Source organism: Lepisosteus platostomus, chromosome 26 (genome assembly GCF_059453375.1).
Source record: "Lepisosteus platostomus isolate fLepPlt1 chromosome 26, fLepPlt1.hap1, whole genome shotgun sequence".
In the NCBI taxonomy this organism is placed as follows: domain Eukaryota; kingdom Metazoa; phylum Chordata; class Actinopteri; order Semionotiformes; family Lepisosteidae; genus Lepisosteus; species Lepisosteus platostomus.
In genome coordinates this window covers 3,745,725-3,763,606 of record NC_142636.1, presented here as the reverse complement: position 1 = coordinate 3,763,606, position 17,882 = coordinate 3,745,725, and the positions used below count along the sequence as shown (strand labels likewise).

Below are 17,882 nucleotides of genomic sequence, written 5' to 3'. Positions count from 1 at the left end.
GTGCGATACTCGAGGAGCGTAGTGGGATCGCGGTGGCTCATCAGACCGCCCCGGGACAGGGGGCCCGCGTCAGGATGGCCGAGCGGTCTAAGGCGCTGCGTTCAGGTCGCAGTCTCCCCTGGAGGCGTGGGTTCGAATCCCACTCCTGACAAAAAGCTTGCTCAGTGCCGTCTCCAGTCGGGTGCAAATGGGTGAAGCAGCCTGACGCAGGGAACGTGCGCCGATAGGCGTAGGTGTATCCCCTGCCTCTTCCGATTTAGCTCGTGCTCCATAGGATGGAAGCGGATGCTCTGGCTTTTTGACTCGAATATAACCTGATCACAACAGAAGGCCGTGCAGCCCAGTGCTGGTTTAAGAATGCCTCGTGTCTTCAGGCCCCTATTCCTTCAGGTTACCCCTTTGGAATAGTCGTCCGAAAAAGACGGGAAAGGAAAAGCATGTAAGCTCCCACACACTGCGTTAGCATTAGCGGTTGGAATCTGATGGGAGAAAAGCAACCTGGCTCGCCGTCAAGCAATCCATCCCTGGTCTCCCACGTGACAGGCGGGGATACGCACCACTATACTAACGAGGAGCGCTTGCTTGGCGCTTGAAGACACTTCCTCTTGCGGCTACTACTGTTTCCGGTTTCGTCTTTTCTTTTCATTCCTCCCAGAGGAGCGCATGAAAACGTTTCCATCTGCGCCATCCTCACCCCTCCAATGCTATGGTCCCTGCTCCTCCTGGTGCACTGCAAACACTCATTCAGCCGGTTCTTTCAGTTTGAATAATTAGGTCTTCAAAGGCTGGAAGTAGGGCGCAAGACATGCCAATGCCAAAAGCGTGGCTGTGTGCTTCCAGCTGTGAAATGTCACTGGTGGATGTTGAAGACATTACTTCCAAGGCAGCAGGTCCAAGCGATTTAGCGTTTGTACAAGAAGCAGGAAGAGAGAAACGGCACTCCGCCTTTTTCTGGGCAGGCCGAAGCGACAGGAGAAGGGCGCCGTAGTCGGCAGGATTCGAGCCGACGCGGGGAGACCCCAATGGCTTTCTAGCCCATCGCCTTAACCGCTCGGCCACGACTACAGGGAGCGCCGCCGCCGCCGGCTTGCGATCATTTAACACGGAGGGCGAGGCGGCGGCGGTAACCTTTTTCAATGTCGCTCTCCGTTTCCCCAGAAAAAAAGCCAAATGACATGCTAGCACTCGGACACCCTTCAGAAGACTGAAGGGTGGCTTAAAGCTGGAAGGATTAGGTCTCCCCGTTCCGACGCGACAATCGAACTTCCTTAGGCAGAGAGAAAGCAACATCGAGGAGCGTCAACAAGACTTTAGAAGCTGCGCCACACGCCACTTTCAGTCGCAGACACAGCAGTTTTAAAGGCAGGAATCGCCTTTGCGAACGCCATGAGAAACAGAACGCAAGCTCAGGTCCTGCGGTTTAACAAACAGCCACGGCTTTCATGCGACTGGACATTTCTTTTCTGGAGCGAATTCACTTTCAACTTCAAGAAATTCACACAACTTGCGAAATACGAAATACAAATCTGGCTCATCGCTGCACAAGAAATACCGCCGGCTGGCAAGAAAATGACAACGGTGTTTTTCCTTAACGAAAAACTTCCCATGGAGAAAAACAACGGCTGTGCGTCTCTGTCGGCTTGATTCAGTTTAATGCAAGTATTCATTCTCCTCCTGGAAAATACAGCTTGCGAAAGATGAAATACAATTCTTGGCTTTTCTGGGTGAGTGCAGAAGAAATCCTGCCGGCTGGCAGAAGAATTCCAGCCTTTTTTACTCTTTAACCAGAAACTTGCGAATGATACAAAGCAAGCGGGGTGCGTTTCTGTGCAGCTGTTAACTGAACAGCTGCTGCTTCAAGCCCACCCAGGGCTCATTCCGATTTCAACATCATGCCCCCTGAAGGTAGACTGGATTTCTTTGCGAAGCATTCACCTTTTGGACGTTTCAGGAAAGGTGCGTGTCGATGCCAGACTTGAAAAGCTTTCCATACAAAGAAACAACATAGTGCTTTTGATTGATGGGAAACGGCAAGAGCGGTTTGAGCAGCTCCGGCCTCTCAACCGCTTTACAATGTGATCGGCACCTCGGTAGCCAGTTTAGAAGGCTGAAAAGGATGCTGGAAGCACAGCGACGTTCTAAAACCAGCGCTTGAAAAGCATCTGCATACATAAAATGTCCATTTCCCCAAAGCTGAATCTGCATCTTCAGAAGATTGTCAGCTATACGTTTTCGTTCTTTGTTTCCTTTTTTTACGACAAGCTTTCGAGAAATGAACTGTCTATTGTGATGAAGGCTGCATTAGAAATTGTGCATCTAGCTTAGTTCAATGAAATCGGGAGGTGCACCTGTCTCAAGCGGATGGCTCTTTGCAGGCACACTACGGAAACCTGCGGGCGCAAGTTGGGAGAAGTGACTCTTGCAGAGTGTTGAGCTTCGAGAAGAGGGCTCCGCTCAGGAAGATATTTCCACATGTTGAAGAGTCGCTTTTTGCCCTTTCTTTCCCACATTTTTCCAGTGCGGTTATTGATCGCGTTCAAAATGTTTTCCCAACGTACGTGTTACCTGCAAAATCACAGTGAAACTGTTATGGCGAAAAGATTCCTAATAGTTATTGTATTAGAATAGCTCTCCAATTTCTTAGCCTTCGTACACGCAATGTTTAAGGAAACGCTAGAGTAAATGAAACTGTAAATAGACAGGAGCTCTTCTTAGTTTTCATACAAGTTATGATGGCTGCAGCTCCTATCTGCGTCCGGGTGACCGGAGCCAAGGGATTATCTGCGGAACCTTTGATTTATCTCTCGGGCAAGGAGCTAGATACGCCCTTTTCATCTCGGTTTGATCACACCTGTGCATTAAAACGCAGTGCTCGGTACCATCGAGGTGTAAGAGGTTCAAGGATGAGCGGGAAACTTTGTTAATAAGGAGACGGGCACCGCCCAACGTGGGGCTCGAACCCACGACCCTGAGATTAAGAGTCTCATGCTCTACCGACTGAGCTAGCCGGGCGCCAGTGGAGCTGGTGGTTAACTTGTCCCTGTTGACGGCAATTTGACAAGGTATACTTCCTGGCTTTTCATCATGTGCTGACCGGATTCGAGAGTAGCACACCCTGTTCTTTGTTGATTACTGTACCTCCAGCAGCGCAAATGTCAGTAATCATTGAAATGTACGACCTACAATCTCCTCAGCATGCCCGCGTGGACTCCTCAGTGATCATCCTTCTACGTTCTGCTGTAGTTTTCATGCAAGTGAAAACCGTGCTCCAAATAACAGCGGCACAGTTGTATCCTGCGGTAAGCATTCTTCTAATTCCATCGTTTTGCTCCAGGTAAAAGGTAGCGCATCATAGTGTTGATATTCCAAGGTTTCAGAGTCCGTATTGGATGGCTTGGATGCAGACATCACTCAGAGCTCCCAGTATGATTTTCCCGAGTTCAGTTTTGCAGTGTTTTAGTGCTTTACTACTTCCAGTGGGCCTTTGAATGCTCTGCTAAGTAGAGACGTGACATAATTACTAATGCGACCGAGTGTGCTGGCTGTTCCTGGTTCGTAATGATTAACGCGAGAAATCAATATAAACATAACTGCTTCGATTTCGAGGTTCAGTTGAAGCTTTCAAAGAAACTATCAAAGACCTCAGAACAACCGAAGACACATTTGGTCATCTCCGTATTGGTGAAGATTAAAGAGTCCCGCAAGTGTCAAGCTTGCACAAACACACACGAGAGAGAAACTCAGGACAGAATTTAAAGAAAGGGAGACGCAGACTATTTGAAGGCACTTTGCTAACCCAATGGCATGCTTATGAATCGTGCATAGGAAACATGTAGCAGAGGATGGTTTCGATCCATCGACCTCTGGGTTATGGGCCCAGCACGCTTCCGCTGCGCCACTCTGCTGACGGCCTCTCTGCGTGTGGCGCACAACTGCTCTTTTTATTTCCTACATAAGTGATGAAAGAGTTGAAAGTTTCAACGACAAACGCAGACGTCACTTTGAGCGCTTGGTGTTGTAGCACAAATCATCACATGCTGCTCTACACTGGATTATAAAAGCCGACACATTTTCCAAACATTTTAATGCTGGAGTCACACTGTAGTATTAATAACAGTGCGATACTCGAGGAGCGTAGTGGGATCGCGGTGGCTCATCAGACCGCCCTGGGACAGGGGGCCCGCGTCAGGATGGCCGAGCGGTCTAAGGCGCTGCGTTCAGGTCGCAGTCTCCCCTGGAGGCGTGGGTTCGAATCCCACTCCTGACAAAAAGCTTGCTCAGTGCCGTCTCCAGTCGGGTGCAAATGGGTGAAGCAGCCTGACGCAGGGAACGTGCGCCGATAGGCGTAGGTGTATCCCCTGCCTCTTCCGATTTAGCTCGTGCTCCATAGGATGGAAGCGGATGCTCTGGCTTTTTGACTCGAATATAACCTGATCACAACAGAAGGCCGTGCAGCCCAGTGCTGTTTTAAGAATGCCTCGTGTCTTCAGGCCCCTATTCCTTCAGGTTACCCCTTTGGAATAGTCGTCCGAAAAAGACGGGAAAGGAAAAGCATGTAAGCTCCCACACACTGCGTTAGCATTAGCGGTTGGAATCTGATGGGAGAAAAGCAACCTGGCTCGCCGTCAAGCAATCCATCCCTGGTCTCCCACGTGACAGGCGGGGATACGCACCACTATACTAACGAGGAGCGCTTGCTTGGCGCTTGAAGACACTTCCTCTTGCGGCTACTACTGTTTCCGGTTTCGTCTTTTCTTTTCATTCCTCCCAGAGGAGCGCATGAAAACGTTTCCATCTGCGCCATCCTCACCCCTCCAATGCTATGGTCCCTGCTCCTCCTGGTGCACTGCAAACACTCATTCAGCCGGTTCTTTCAGTTTGAATAATTAGGTCTTCAAAGGCTGGAAGTAGGGCGCAAGACATGCCAATGCCAAAAGCGTGGCTGTGTGCTTCCAGCTGTGAAATGTCACTGGTGGATGTTGAAGACATTACTTCCAAGGCAGCAGGTCCAAGCGATTTAGCGTTTGTACAAGAAGCAGGAAGAGAGAAACGGCACTCCGCCTTTTTCTGGGCAGGCCGAAGCGACAGGAGAAGGGCGCCGTAGTGGGCAGGATTCGAGCCGACGCGGGGAGACCCCAATGGCTTTCTAGCCCATCGCCTTAACCGCTCGGCCACGACTACAGGGAGCGCCGCCGCCGCCGGCTTGCGATCATTTAACACGGAGGGCGAGGTGGCGGCGGTAACCTTTTTCAATGTCGCTCTCCGTTTCCCCAGAAAAAAAGCCAAATGACATGCTAGGACTCGGACACCCTTCAGAAGACTGAAGGGTGGCTTAAAGCTGGAAGGATTAGGTCTCCCCGTTCCGACGCGACAATCGAACTTCCTTAGGCAGAGAGAAAGCAACATCGAGGAGCGTCAACAAGACTTTAGAAGCTGCGCCACACGCCACTTTCAGTCGCAGACACAGCAGTTTTAAAGGCAGGAATCGCCTTTGCGAACGCCATGAGAAACAGAACGCAAGCTCAGGTCCTGCGGTTTAACAAACAGCCACGGCTTTCATGCGACTGGACATTTCTTTTCTGGAGCGAATTCACTTTCAACTTCAAGAAATTCACACAACTTGCGAAATACGAAATACAAATCTGGCTCATCGCTGCACAAGAAATACCGCCGGCTGGCAAGAAAATGACAACGGTGTTTTTCCTTAACGAAAAACTTCCCATGGAGAAAAACAACGGCTGTGCGTCTCTGTCGGCTTGATTCAGTTTAATGCAAGTATTCATTCTCCTCCTGGAAAATACAGCTTGCGAAAGATGAAATACAATTCTTGGCTTTTCTGGGTGAGTGCAGAAGAAATCCTGCCGGCTGGCAGAAGAATTCCAGCCTTTTTTACTCTTTAACCAGAAACTTGCGAATGATACAAAGCAAGCGGGGTGCGTTTCTGTGCAGCTGTTAACTGAACAGCTGCTGCTTCAAGCCCACCCAGGGCTCATTCCGATTTCAACATCATGCCCCCTGAAGGTAGACTGGATTTCTTTGCGAAGCATTCACCCTTTGGACGTTTCAGGAAAGGTGCGTGTCGATGCCAGACTTGAAAAGCTTTCCATACAAAGAAACAACATAGTGCTTTTGATTGATGGGAAACGGCAAGAGCGGTTTGAGCAGCTCCGGCCTCTCAACCGCTTTACAATGTGATCGGCACCTCGGTAGCCAGTTTAGAAGGCTAAAAAGGATGCTGGAAGCACAGCGACGTTCTAAAACCAGCGCTTGAAAAGCATCTGCATACATAAAATGTCCATTTCCCCAAAGCTGAATCTGCATCTTCAGAAGATTGTCAGCTATACGTTTTCGTTCTTTGTTTCCTTTTTTTACGACAAGCTTTCGAGAAATGAACTGTCTATTGTGATGAAGGCTGCATTAGAAATTGTGCATCTAGCTTAGTTCAATGAAATCGGGAGGTGCACCTGTCTCAAGCGGATGGCTCTTTGCAGGCACACTACGGAAACCTGCGGGCGCAAGTTGGGAGAAGTGACTCTTGCAGAGTGTTGAGCTTCGAGAAGAGGGCTCCGCTCAGGAAGATATTTCCACATGTTGAAGAGTCGCTTTTCGCCCTTTCTTTCCCACATTTTTCCAGTGCGGTTATTGATCGCGTTCAAAATGTTTTCCCAACGTACGTGTTACCTGCAAAATCACAGTGAAACTGTTATGCCGAAAAGATTCCTAATAGTTATTGTATTAGAATAGCTCTCCAATTTCTTAGCCTTCGTACACGCAATGTTTAAGGAAACGCTAGAGTAAATGAAACTGTAAATAGACAGGAGCTCTTCTTAGTTTTCATACAAGTTATGATGGCTGCAGCTCCTATCTGCGTCCGGGTGACCGGAGCCAAGGGATTATCTGCGGAACCTTTGATTTATCTCTCGGGCAAGGAGCTAGATACGCCCTTTTCATCTCGGTTTGATCACACCTGTGCATTAAAACGCAGTGCTCGGTACCATCGAGGTGTAAGAGGTTCAAGGATGAGCGGGAAACTTTGTTAATAGGGAGACGGGCACCGCCCAACGTGGGGCTCGAACCCACGACCCTGAGATTAAGAGTCTCATGCTCTACCGACTGAGCTAGCCGGGCGCCGGTGGAGCTGGTGGTTAACTTGTCCCTGTTGACGGCAATTTGACAAGGTATACTTCCTGGCTTTTCATCATGTGCTGACCGGATTCGAGAGTAGCACACCCTGTTCTTTGTTGATTACTGTACCTCCAACAGCGCAAATGTCAGTAATCATTGAAATGTACGACCTACAATCTCCTCAGCATGCCCGCGTGGACTCCTCAGTGATCATCCTTCTACGTTCTGCTGTAGTTTTCATGCAAGTGAAAACCGTGCTCCAAATAACAGCGGCACAGTTGTATCCTGCGGTAAGCATTCTTCTAATTCCATCGTTTTGCTCCAGGTAAAAGGTAGCGCATCATAGTGTTGATATTCCAAGGTTTCAGAGTCCGTATTGGATGGCTTGGATGCAGACATAGCTCAGAGCTCCCAGTATGATTTTCCCGAGTTCAGTTTTGCAGTGTTTTAGTGCTTTACTACTTCCAGTGGGCCTTTGAATGCTCTGCTAAGTAGAGACGTGACATAATTACTAATGCGACCGAGTGTGCTGGCTGTTCCTGGTTCGTAATGATTAACGCGAGAAATCAATATAAACATAACTGCTTCGATTTCGAGGTTCAGTTGAAGCTTTCAAAGAAACTATCAAAGACCTCAGAACAACCGAAGACACATTTGGTCATCTCCGTATTGGTGAAGATTAAAGAGTCCCGCAAGTGTCAAGCTTGCACAAACACACACGAGAGAGAAACTCAGGACAGAATTTAAAGAAAGGGAGACGCAGACTATTTGAAGGCACTTTGCTAACCCAATGGCATGCTTAGGAATCGTGCATAGGACACATGTAGCAGAGGATGGTTTCGATCCATCGACCTCTGGGTTATGGGCCCAGCACGCTTCCGCTGCGCCACTCTGCTGACGGCCTCTCTGCGTGTGGCGCACAACTGCTCTTTTTATTTCCTACATAAGTGATGAAAGAGTTGAAAGTTTCAACGACAAACGCAGACGTCACTTTGAGCGCTTGGTGTTGTAGCACAAATCATCACATGCTGCTCTACACTGGATTATAAAAGCCGACACATTTTCCAAACATTTTAATGCTGGAGTCACACTGTAGTATTAATAACAGTGCGATACTCGAGGAGCGTAGTGGGATCGCGGTGGCTCATCAGACCGCCCCGGGACAGGGGGCCCGCGTCAGGATGGCCGAGCGGTCTAAGGCGCTGCGTTCAGGTCGCAGTCTCCCCTGGAGGCGTGGGTTCGAATCCCACTCCTGACAAAATGCTTGCTCAGTGCCGTCTCCAGTCGGGTGCAAATGGGTGAAGCAGCCTGACGCAGGGAACGTGCGCCGATAGGCATAGGTGTATCCCCTGCCTCTTCCGATTTAGCTCGTGCTCCATAGGATGGAAGCGGATGCTCTGGCTTTTTGACTCGAATATAACCTGATCACAACAGAAGGCCGTGCAGCCCAGTGCTGGTTTAAGAATGCCTCGTGTCTTCAGGCCCCTATTCCTTCAGGTTACCCCTTTGGAATAGTCGTCCGAAAAAGACGGGAAAGGAAAAGCATGTAAGCTCCCACACACTGCGTTAGCATTAGCGGTTGGAATCTGATGGGAGAAAAGCAACCTGGCTCGCCGTCAAGCAATCCATCCCTGGTCTCCCACGTGACAGGCGGGGATACGCACCACTATACTAACGAGGAGCGCTTGCTTGGCGCTTGAAGACACTTCCTCTTGCGGCTACTACTGTTTCCGGTTTCGTCTTTTCTTTTCATTCCTCCCAGAGGAGCGCATGAAAACGTTTCCATCTGCGCCATCCTCACCCCTCCAATGCTATGGTCCCTGCTCCTCCTGGTGCACTGCAAACACTCATTCAGCCGGTTCTTTCAGTTTGAATAATTAGGTCTTCAAAGGCTGGAAGTAGGGCGCAAGACATGCCAATGCCAAAAGCGTGGCTGTGTGCTTCCAGCTGTGAAATGTCACTGGTGGATGTTGAAGACATTACTTCCAAGGCAGCAGGTCCAAGCGATTTAGCGTTTGTACAAGAAGCAGGAAGAGAGAAACGGCACTCCGCCTTTTTCTGGGCAGGCCGAAGCGACAGGAGAAGGGCGCCGTAGTGGGCAGGATTCGAGCCGACGCGGGGAGACCCCAATGGCTTTCTAGCCCATCGCCTTAACCGCTCGGCCACGACTACAGGGAGCGCCGCCGCCGCCGGCTTGCGATCATTTAACACGGAGGGCGAGGCGGCGGCGGTAACCTTTTTCAATGTCGCTCTCCGTTTCCCCAGAAAAAAAGCCAAATGACATGCTAGGACTCGGACACCCTTCAGAAGACTGAAGGGTGGCTTAAAGCTGGAAGGATTAGGTCTCCCCGTTCCGACGCGACAATCGAACTTCCTTAGGCAGAGAGAAAGCAACATCGAGGAGCGTCAACAAGACTTTAGAAGCTGCGCCACACGCCACTTTCAGTCGCAGACACAGCAGTTTTAAAGGCAGGAATCGCCTTTGCGAACGCCATGAGAAACAGAACGCAAGCTCAGGTCCTGCGGTTTAACAAACAGCCACGGCTTTCATGCGACTGGACATTTCTTTTCTGGAGCGAATTCACTTTCAACTTCAAGAAATTCACACAACTTGCGAAATACGAAATACAAATCTGGCTCATCGCTGCACAAGAAATACCGCCGGCTGGCAAGAAAATGACAACGGTGTTTTTCCTTAACGAAAAACTTCCCATGGAGAAAAACAACGGCTGTGCGTCTCTGTCGGCTTGATTCAGTTTAATGCAAGTATTCATTCTCCTCCTGGAAAATACAGCTTGCGAAAGATGAAATACAATTCTTGGCTTTTCTGGGTGAGTGCAGAAGAAATCCTGCCGGCTGGCAGAAGAATTCCAGCCTTTTTTACTCTTTAACCAGAAACTTGCGAATGATACAAAGCAAGCGGGGTGCGTTTCTGTGCAGCTGTTAACTGAACAGCTGCTGCTTCAAGCCCACCCAGGGCTCATTCCGATTTCAACATCATGCCCCCTGAAGGTAGACTGGATTTCTTTGCGAAGCATTCACCCTTTGGACGTTTCAGGAAAGGTGCGTGTCGATGCCAGACTTGAAAAGCTTTCCATACAAAGAAACAACATAGTGCTTTTGATTGATGGGAAACGGCAAGAGCGGTTTGAGCAGCTCCGGCCTCTCAACCGCTTTACAATGTGATCGGCACCTCGGTAGCCAGTTTAGAAGGCTAAAAAGGATGCTGGAAGCACAGCGACGTTCTAAAACCAGCGCTTGAAAAGCATCTGCATACATAAAATGTCCATTTCCCCAAAGCTGAATCTGCATCTTCAGAAGATTGTCAGCTATACGTTTTCGTTCTTTGTTTCCTTTTTTTACGACAAGCTTTCGAGAAATGAACTGTCTATTGTGATGAAGGCTGCATTAGAAATTGTGCATCTAGCTTAGTTCAATGAAATCGGGAGGTGCACCTGTCTCAAGCGGATGGCTCTTTGCAGGCACACTACGGAAACCTGCGGGCGCAAGTTGGGAGAAGTGACTCTTGCAGAGTGTTGAGCTTCGAGAAGAGGGCTCCGCTCAGGAAGATATTTCCACATGTTGAAGAGTCGCTTTTCGCCCTTTCTTTCCCACATTTTTCCAGTGCGGTTATTGATCGCGTTCAAAATGTTTTCCCAACGTACGTGTTACCTGCAAAATCACAGTGAAACTGTTATGGCGAAAAGATTCCTAATAGTTATTGTATTAGAATAGCTCTCCAATTTCTTAGCCTTCGTACACGCAATGTTTAAGGAAACGCTAGAGTAAATGAAACTGTAAATAGACAGGAGCTCTTCTTAGTTTTCATACAAGTTATGATGGCTGCAGCTCCTATCTGCGTCCGGGTGACCGGAGCCAAGGGATTATCTGCGGAACCTTTGATTTATCTCTCGGGCAAGGAGCTAGATACGCCCTTTTCATCTCGGTTTGATCACACCTGTGCATTAAAACGCAGTGCTCGGTACCATCGAGGTGTAAGAGGTTCAAGGATGAGCGGGAAACTTTGTTAATAGGGAGACGGGCACCGCCCAACGTGGGGCTCGAACCCACGACCCTGAGATTAAGAGTCTCATGCTCTACCGACTGAGCTAGCCGGGCGCCGGTGGAGCTGGTGGTTAACTTGTCCCTGTTGACGGCAATTTGACAAGGTATACTTCCTGGCTTTTCATCATGTGCTGACCGGATTCGAGAGTAGCACACCCTGTTCTTTGTTGATTACTGTACCTCCAACAGCGCAAATGTCAGTAATCATTGAAATGTACGACCTACAATCTCCTCAGCATGCCCGCGTGGACTCCTCAGTGATCATCCTTCTACGTTCTGCTGTAGTTTTCATGCAAGTGAAAACCGTGCTCCAAATAACAGCGGCACAGTTGTATCCTGCGGTAAGCATTCTTCTAATTCCATCGTTTTGCTCCAGGTAAAAGGTAGCGCATCATAGTGTTGATATTCCAAGGTTTCAGAGTCCGTATTGGATGGCTTGGATGCAGACATCGCTCAGAGCTCCCAGTATGATTTTCCCGAGTTCAGTTTTGCAGTGTTTTAGTGCTTTACTACTTCCAGTGGGCCTTTGAATGCTCTGCTAAGTAGAGACGTGACATAATTACTAATGCGACCGAGTGTGCTGGCTGTTCCTGGTTCGTAATGATTAACGCGAGAAATCAATATAAACATAACTGCTTCGATTTCGAGGTTCAGTTGAAGCTTTCAAAGAAACTATCAAAGACCTCAGAACAACCGAAGACACATTTGGTCATCTCCGTATTGGTGAAGATTAAAGAGTCCCGCAAGTGTCAAGCTTGCACAAACACACACGAGAGAGAAACTCAGGACAGAATTTAAAGAAAGGGAGACGCAGACTATTTGAAGGCACTTTGCTAACCCAATGGCATGCTAAGAAATCGTGCATAGGACACATGTAGCAGAGGATGGTTTCGATCCATCGACCTCTGGGTTATGGGCCCAGCACGCTTCCGCTGCGCCACTCTGCTGACGGCCTCTCTGCGTGTGGCGCACAACTGCTCTTTTTATTTCCTACATAAGTGATGAAAGAGTTGAAAGTTTCAACGACAAACGCAGACGTCACTTTGAGCGCTTGGTGTTGTAGCACAAATCATCACATGCTGCTCTACACTGGATTATAAAAGCCGACACATTTTCCAAACATTTTAATGCTGGAGTCACACTGTAGTATTAATAACAGTGCGATACTCGAGGAGCGTAGTGGGATCGCGGTGGCTCATCAGACCGCCCCGGGACAGGGGGCCCGCGTCAGGATGGCCGAGCGGTCTAAGGCGCTGCGTTCAAGTCGCAGTCTCCCCTGGAGGCGTGGGTTCGAATCCCACTCCTGACAAAAAGCTTGCTCAGTGCCGTCTCCAGTCGGGTGCAAATGGGTGAAGCAGCCTGACGCAGGGAACGTGCGCCGATAGGCGTAGGTGTATCCCCTGCCTCTTCCGATTTAGCTCGTGCTCCATAGGATGGAAGCGGATGCTCTGGCTTTTTGACTCGAATATAACCTGATCACAACAGAAGGCCGTGCAGCCCAGTGCTGTTTTAAGAATGCCTCGTGTCTTCAGGCCCCTATTCCTTCAGGTTACCCCTTTGGAATAGTCGTCCGAAAAAGACGGGAAAGGAAAAGCATGTAAGCTCCCACACACTGCGTTAGCATTAGCGGTTGGAATCTGATGGGAGAAAAGCAACCTGGCTCGCCGTCAAGCAATCCATCCCTGGTCTCCCACGTGACAGGCGGGGATACGCACCACTATACTAACGAGGAGCGCTTGCTTGGCGCTTGAAGACATTTCCTCTTGCGGCTACTACTGTTTCCGGTTTCGTCTTTTCTTTTCATTCCTCCCAGAGGAGCGCATGAAAACGTTTCCATCTGCGCCATCCTCACCCCTCCAATGCTATGGTCCCTGCTCCTCCTGGTGCACTGCAAACACTCATTCAGCCGGTTCTTTCAGTTTGAATAATTAGGTCTTCAAAGGCTGGAAGTAGGGCGCAAGACATGCCAATGCCAAAAGCGTGGCTGTGTGCTTCCAGCTGTGAAATGTCACTGGTGGATGTTGAAGACATTACTTCCAAGGCAGCAGGTCCAAGCGATTTAGCGTTTGTACAAGAAGCAGGAAGAGAGAAACAGCACTCCGCCTTTTTCTGGGCAGGCCGAAGCGACAGGAGAAGGGCGCCGTAGTCGGCAGGATTCGAGCCGACGCGGGGAGACCCCAATGGCTTTCTAGCCCATCGCCTTAACCGCTCGGCCACGACTACAGGGAGCGCCGCCGCCGCCGGCTTGCGATCATTTAACACGGAGGGCGAGGCGGCGGAGGTAACCTTTTTCAATGTCGCTCTCCGTTTCCCCAGAAAAAAAGCCAAATGACATGCTAGCACTCGGACACCCTTCAGAAGACTGAAGGGTGGCTTAAAGCTGGAAGGATTAGGTCTCCCCGTTCCGACGCGACAATCGAACTTCCTTAGGCAGAGAGAAAGCAACATCGAGGAGCGTCAACAAGACTTTAGAAGCTGCGCCACACGCCACTTTCAGTCGCAGACACAGCAGTTTTAAAGGCAGGAATCGCCTTTGCGAACGCCATGAGAAACAGAACGCAAGCTCAGGTCCTGCGGTTTAACAAACAGCCACGGCTTTCATGCGACTGGACATTTCTTTTCTGGAGCGAATTCACTTTCAACTTCAAGAAATTCACACAACTTGCGAAATACGAAATACAAATCTGGCTCATCGCTGCACAAGAAATACCGCCGGCTGGCAAGAAAATGACAACGGTGTTTTTCCTTAACGAAAAACTTCCCATGGAGAAAAACAACGGCTGTGCGTCTCTGTCGGCTTGATTCAGTTTAATGCAAGTATTCATTCTCCTCCTGGAAAATACAGCTTGCGAAAGATGAAATACAATTCTTGGCTTTTCTGGGTGAGTGCAGAAGAAATCCTGCCGGCTGGCAGAAGAATTCCAGCCTTTTTTACTCTTTAACCAGAAACTTGCGAATGATACAAAGCAAGCGGGGTGCGTTTCTGTGCAGCTGTTAACTGAACAGCTGCTGCTTCAAGCCCACCCAGGGCTCATTCCGATTTCAACATCATGCCCCCTGAAGGTAGACTGGATTTCTTTGCGAAGCATTCACCCTTTGGACGTTTCAGGAAAGGTGCGTGTCGATGCCAGACTTGAAAAGCTTTCCATACAAAGAAACAACATAGTGCTTTTGATTGATGGGAAACGGCAAGAGCGGTTTGAGCAGCTCCGGCCTCTCAACCGCTTTACAATGTGATCGGCACCTCGGTAGCCAGTTTAGAAGGCTAAAAAGGATGCTGGAAGCACAGCGACGTTCTAAAACCAGCGCTTGAAAAGCATCTGCATACATAAAATGTCCATTTCCCCAAAGCTGAATCTGCATCTTCAGAAGATTGTCAGCTATACGTTTTCGTTCTTTGTTTCCTTTTTTTACGACAAGCTTTCGAGAAATGAACTGTCTATTGTGATGAAGGCTGCATTAGAAATTGTGCATCTAGCTTAGTTCAATGAAATCGGGAGGTGCACCTGTCTCAAGCGGATGGCTCTTTGCAGGCACACTACGGAAACCTGCGGGCGCAAGTTGGGAGAAGTGACTCTTGCAGAGTGTTGAGCTTCGAGAAGAGGGCTCCGCTCAGGAAGATATTTCCACATGTTGAAGAGTCGCTTTTCGCCCTTTCTTTCCCACATTTTTCCAGTGCGGTTATTGATCGCGTTCAAAATGTTTTCCCAACGTACGTGTTACCTGCAAAATCACAGTGAAACTGTTATGGCGAAAAGATTCCTAATAGTTATTGTATTAGAATAGCTCTCCAATTTCTTAGCCTTCGTACACGCAATGTTTAAGGAAACGCTAGAGTAAATGAAACTGTAAATAGACAGGAGCTCTTCTTAGTTTTCATACAAGTTATGATGGCTGCAGCTCCTATCTGCGTCCGGGTGACCGGAGCCAAGGGATTATCTGCGGAACCTTTGATTTATCTCTCGGGCAAGGAGCTAGATACGCCCTTTTCATCTCGGTTTGATCACACCTGTGCATTAAAACGCAGTGCTCGGTACCATCGAGGTGTAAGAGGTTCAAGGATGAGCGGGAAACTTTGTTAATAGGGAGACGGGCACCGCCCAACGTGGGGCTCGAACCCACGACCCTGAGATTAAGAGTCTCATGCTCTACCGACTGAGCTAGCCGGGCGCCGGTGGAGCTGGTGGTTAACTTGTCCCTGTTGACGGCAATTTGACAAGGTATACTTCCTGGCTTTTCATCATGTGCTGACCGGATTCGAGAGTAGCACACCCTGTTCTTTGTTGATTACTGTACCTCCAACAGCGCAAATGTCAGTAATCATTGAAATGTACGACCTACAATCTCCTCAGCATGCCCGCGTGGACTCCTCAGTGATCATCCTTCTACGTTCTGCTGTAGTTTTCATGCAAGTGAAAACCGTGCTCCAATTAACAGCGGCACAGTTGTATCCTGCGGTAAGCATTCTTCTAATTCCATCGTTTTGCTCCAGGTAAAAGGTAGCGCATCATAGTGTTGATATTCCAAGGTTTCAGAGTCCGTATTGGATGGCTTGGATGCAGACATCGCTCAGAGCTCCCAGTATGATTTTCCCGAGTTCAGTTTTGCAGTGTTTTAGTGCTTTACTACTTCCAGTGGGCCTTTGAATGCTCTGCTAAGTAGAGACGTGACATAATTACTAATGCGACCGAGTGTGCTGGCTGTTCCTGGTTCGTAATGATTAACGCGAGAAATCAATATAAACATAACTGCTTCGATTTCGAGGTTCAGTTGAAGCTTTCAAAGAAACTATCAAAGACCTCAGAACAACCGAAGACACATTTGGTCATCTCCGTATTGGTGAAGATTAAAGAGTCCCGCAAGTGTCAAGCTTGCACAAACACACACGAGAGAGAAACTCAGGACAGAATTTAAAGAAAGGGAGACGCAGACTATTTGAAGGCACTTTGCTAACCCAATGGCATGCTTATGAATCGTGCATAGGACACATGTAGCAGAGGATGGTTTCGATCCATCGACCTCTGGGTTATGGGCCCAGCACGCTTCCGCTGCGCCACTCTGCTGACGGCCTCTCTGCGTGTGGCGCACAACTGCTCTTTTTATTTCCTACATAAGTGATGAAAGAGTTGAAAGTTTCAACGACAAACGCAGACGTCACTTTGAGCGCTTGGTGTTGTAGCACAAATCATCACATGCTGCTCTACACTGGATTATAAAAGCCGACACATTTTCCAAACATTTTAATGCTGGAGTCACACTGTAGTATTAATAACAGTGCGATACTCGAGGAGCGTAGTGGGATCGCGGTGGCTCATCAGACCGCCCCGGGACAGGGGGCCCGCGTCAGGATGGCCGAGCGGTCTAAGGCGCTGCGTTCAGGTCGCAGTCTCCCCTGGAGGCGTGGGTTCGAATCCCACTCCTGACAAAAAGCTTGCTCAGTGCCGTCTCCAGTCGGGTGCAAATGGGTGAAGCAGCCTGACGCAGGGAACGTGCGCCGATAGGCGTAGGTGTATCCCCTGCCTCTTCCGATTTAGCTCGTGCTCCATAGGATGGAAGCGGATGCTCTGGCTTTTTGACTCGAATATAACCTGATCACAACAGAAGGCCGTGCAGCCCAGTGCTGTTTTAAGAATGCCTCGTGTCTTCAGGCCCCTATTCCTTCAGGTTACCCCTTTGGAATAGTCGTCCGAAAAAGACGGGAAAGGAAAAGCATGTAAGCTCCCACACACTGCGTTAGCATTAGCGGTTGGAATCTGATGGGAGAAAAGCAACCTGGCTCGCCGTCAAGCAATCCATCCCTGGTCTCCCACGTGACAGGCGGGGATACGCACCACTATACTAACGAGGAGCGCTTGCTTGGCGCTTGAAGACACTTCCTCTTGCGGCTACTACTGTTTCCGGTTTCGTCTTTTCTTTTCATTCCTCCCAGAGGAGCGCATGAAAACGTTTCCATCTGCGCCATCCTCACCCCTCCAATGCTATGGTCCCTGCTCCTCCTGGTGCACTGCAAACACTCATTCAGCCGGTTCTTTCAGTTTGAATAATTAGGTCTTCAAAGGCTGGAAGTAGGGCGCAAGACATGCCAATGCCAAAAGCGTGGCTGTGTGCTTCCAGCTGTGAAATGTCACTGGTGGATGTTGAAGACATTACTTCCAAGGCAGCAGGTCCAAGCGATTTAGCGTTTGTACAAGAAGCAGGAAGAGAGAAACAGCACTCCGCCTTTTTCTGGGCAGGCCGAAGCGACAGGAGAAGGGCGCCGTAGTCGGCAGGATTCGAGCCGACGCGGGGAGACCCCAATGGCTTTCTAGCCCATCGCCTTAACCGCTCGGCCACGACTACAGGGAGCGCCGCCGCCGCCGGCTTGCGATCATTTAACACGGAGGGCGAGGCGGCGGAGGTAACCTTTTTCAATGTCGCTCTCCGTTTCCCCAGAAAAAAAGCCAAATGACATGCTAGCACTCGGACACCCTTCAGAAGACTGAAGGGTGGCTTAAAGCTGGAAGGATTAGGTCTCCCCGTTCCGACGCGACAATCGAACTTCCTTAGGCAGAGAGAAAGCAACATCGAGGAGCGTCAACAAGACTTTAGAAGCTGCGCCACACGCCACTTTCAGTCGCAGACACAGCAGTTTTAAAGGCAGGAATCGCCTTTGCGAACGCCATGAGAAACAGAACGCAAGCTCAGGTCCTGCG

General features: G+C 49.3%; 9 non-coding genes across 9 annotated transcripts; 5 read left to right on the top strand and 4 right to left on the bottom strand.

Moving 5' to 3' along the window:
- Nucleotides 1–68: 68 nt before the first annotated feature.
- On the top strand, nt 69–151 carry trnal-cag (transfer RNA leucine (anticodon CAG)). The gene has a single exon. It is a non-coding gene; the product is annotated as a tRNA-Leu (tRNA).
- Nucleotides 152–2,939: 2,788 nt separating this feature from the next.
- On the bottom strand, nt 2,940–3,012 carry trnak-cuu (transfer RNA lysine (anticodon CUU)). The gene has a single exon. It is a non-coding gene; the product is annotated as a tRNA-Lys (tRNA).
- A 1,172-nt stretch (nt 3,013–4,184) lies between these two features.
- Nucleotides 4,185–4,267, top strand: trnal-cag (transfer RNA leucine (anticodon CAG)). Its single transcript has one exon. It is a non-coding gene; the product is annotated as a tRNA-Leu (tRNA).
- Nucleotides 4,268–7,055: 2,788 nt separating this feature from the next.
- trnak-cuu (transfer RNA lysine (anticodon CUU)) lies at nt 7,056–7,128 on the bottom strand. Its single transcript has one exon. It is a non-coding gene; the product is annotated as a tRNA-Lys (tRNA).
- A 1,172-nt stretch (nt 7,129–8,300) lies between these two features.
- On the top strand, nt 8,301–8,383 carry trnal-cag (transfer RNA leucine (anticodon CAG)). Its single transcript has one exon. It is a non-coding gene; the product is annotated as a tRNA-Leu (tRNA).
- Nucleotides 8,384–11,171: 2,788 nt separating this feature from the next.
- On the bottom strand, nt 11,172–11,244 carry trnak-cuu (transfer RNA lysine (anticodon CUU)). Its single transcript has one exon. It is a non-coding gene; the product is annotated as a tRNA-Lys (tRNA).
- A 1,172-nt stretch (nt 11,245–12,416) lies between these two features.
- trnal-caa (transfer RNA leucine (anticodon CAA)) lies at nt 12,417–12,499 on the top strand. The gene has a single exon. It is a non-coding gene; the product is annotated as a tRNA-Leu (tRNA).
- A 2,788-nt stretch (nt 12,500–15,287) lies between these two features.
- trnak-cuu (transfer RNA lysine (anticodon CUU)) lies at nt 15,288–15,360 on the bottom strand. The gene has a single exon. It is a non-coding gene; the product is annotated as a tRNA-Lys (tRNA).
- Nucleotides 15,361–16,532: 1,172 nt separating this feature from the next.
- On the top strand, nt 16,533–16,615 carry trnal-cag (transfer RNA leucine (anticodon CAG)). The gene has a single exon. It is a non-coding gene; the product is annotated as a tRNA-Leu (tRNA).
- The last annotated feature ends 1,267 nt before the right edge of the window (nt 16,616–17,882 follow it).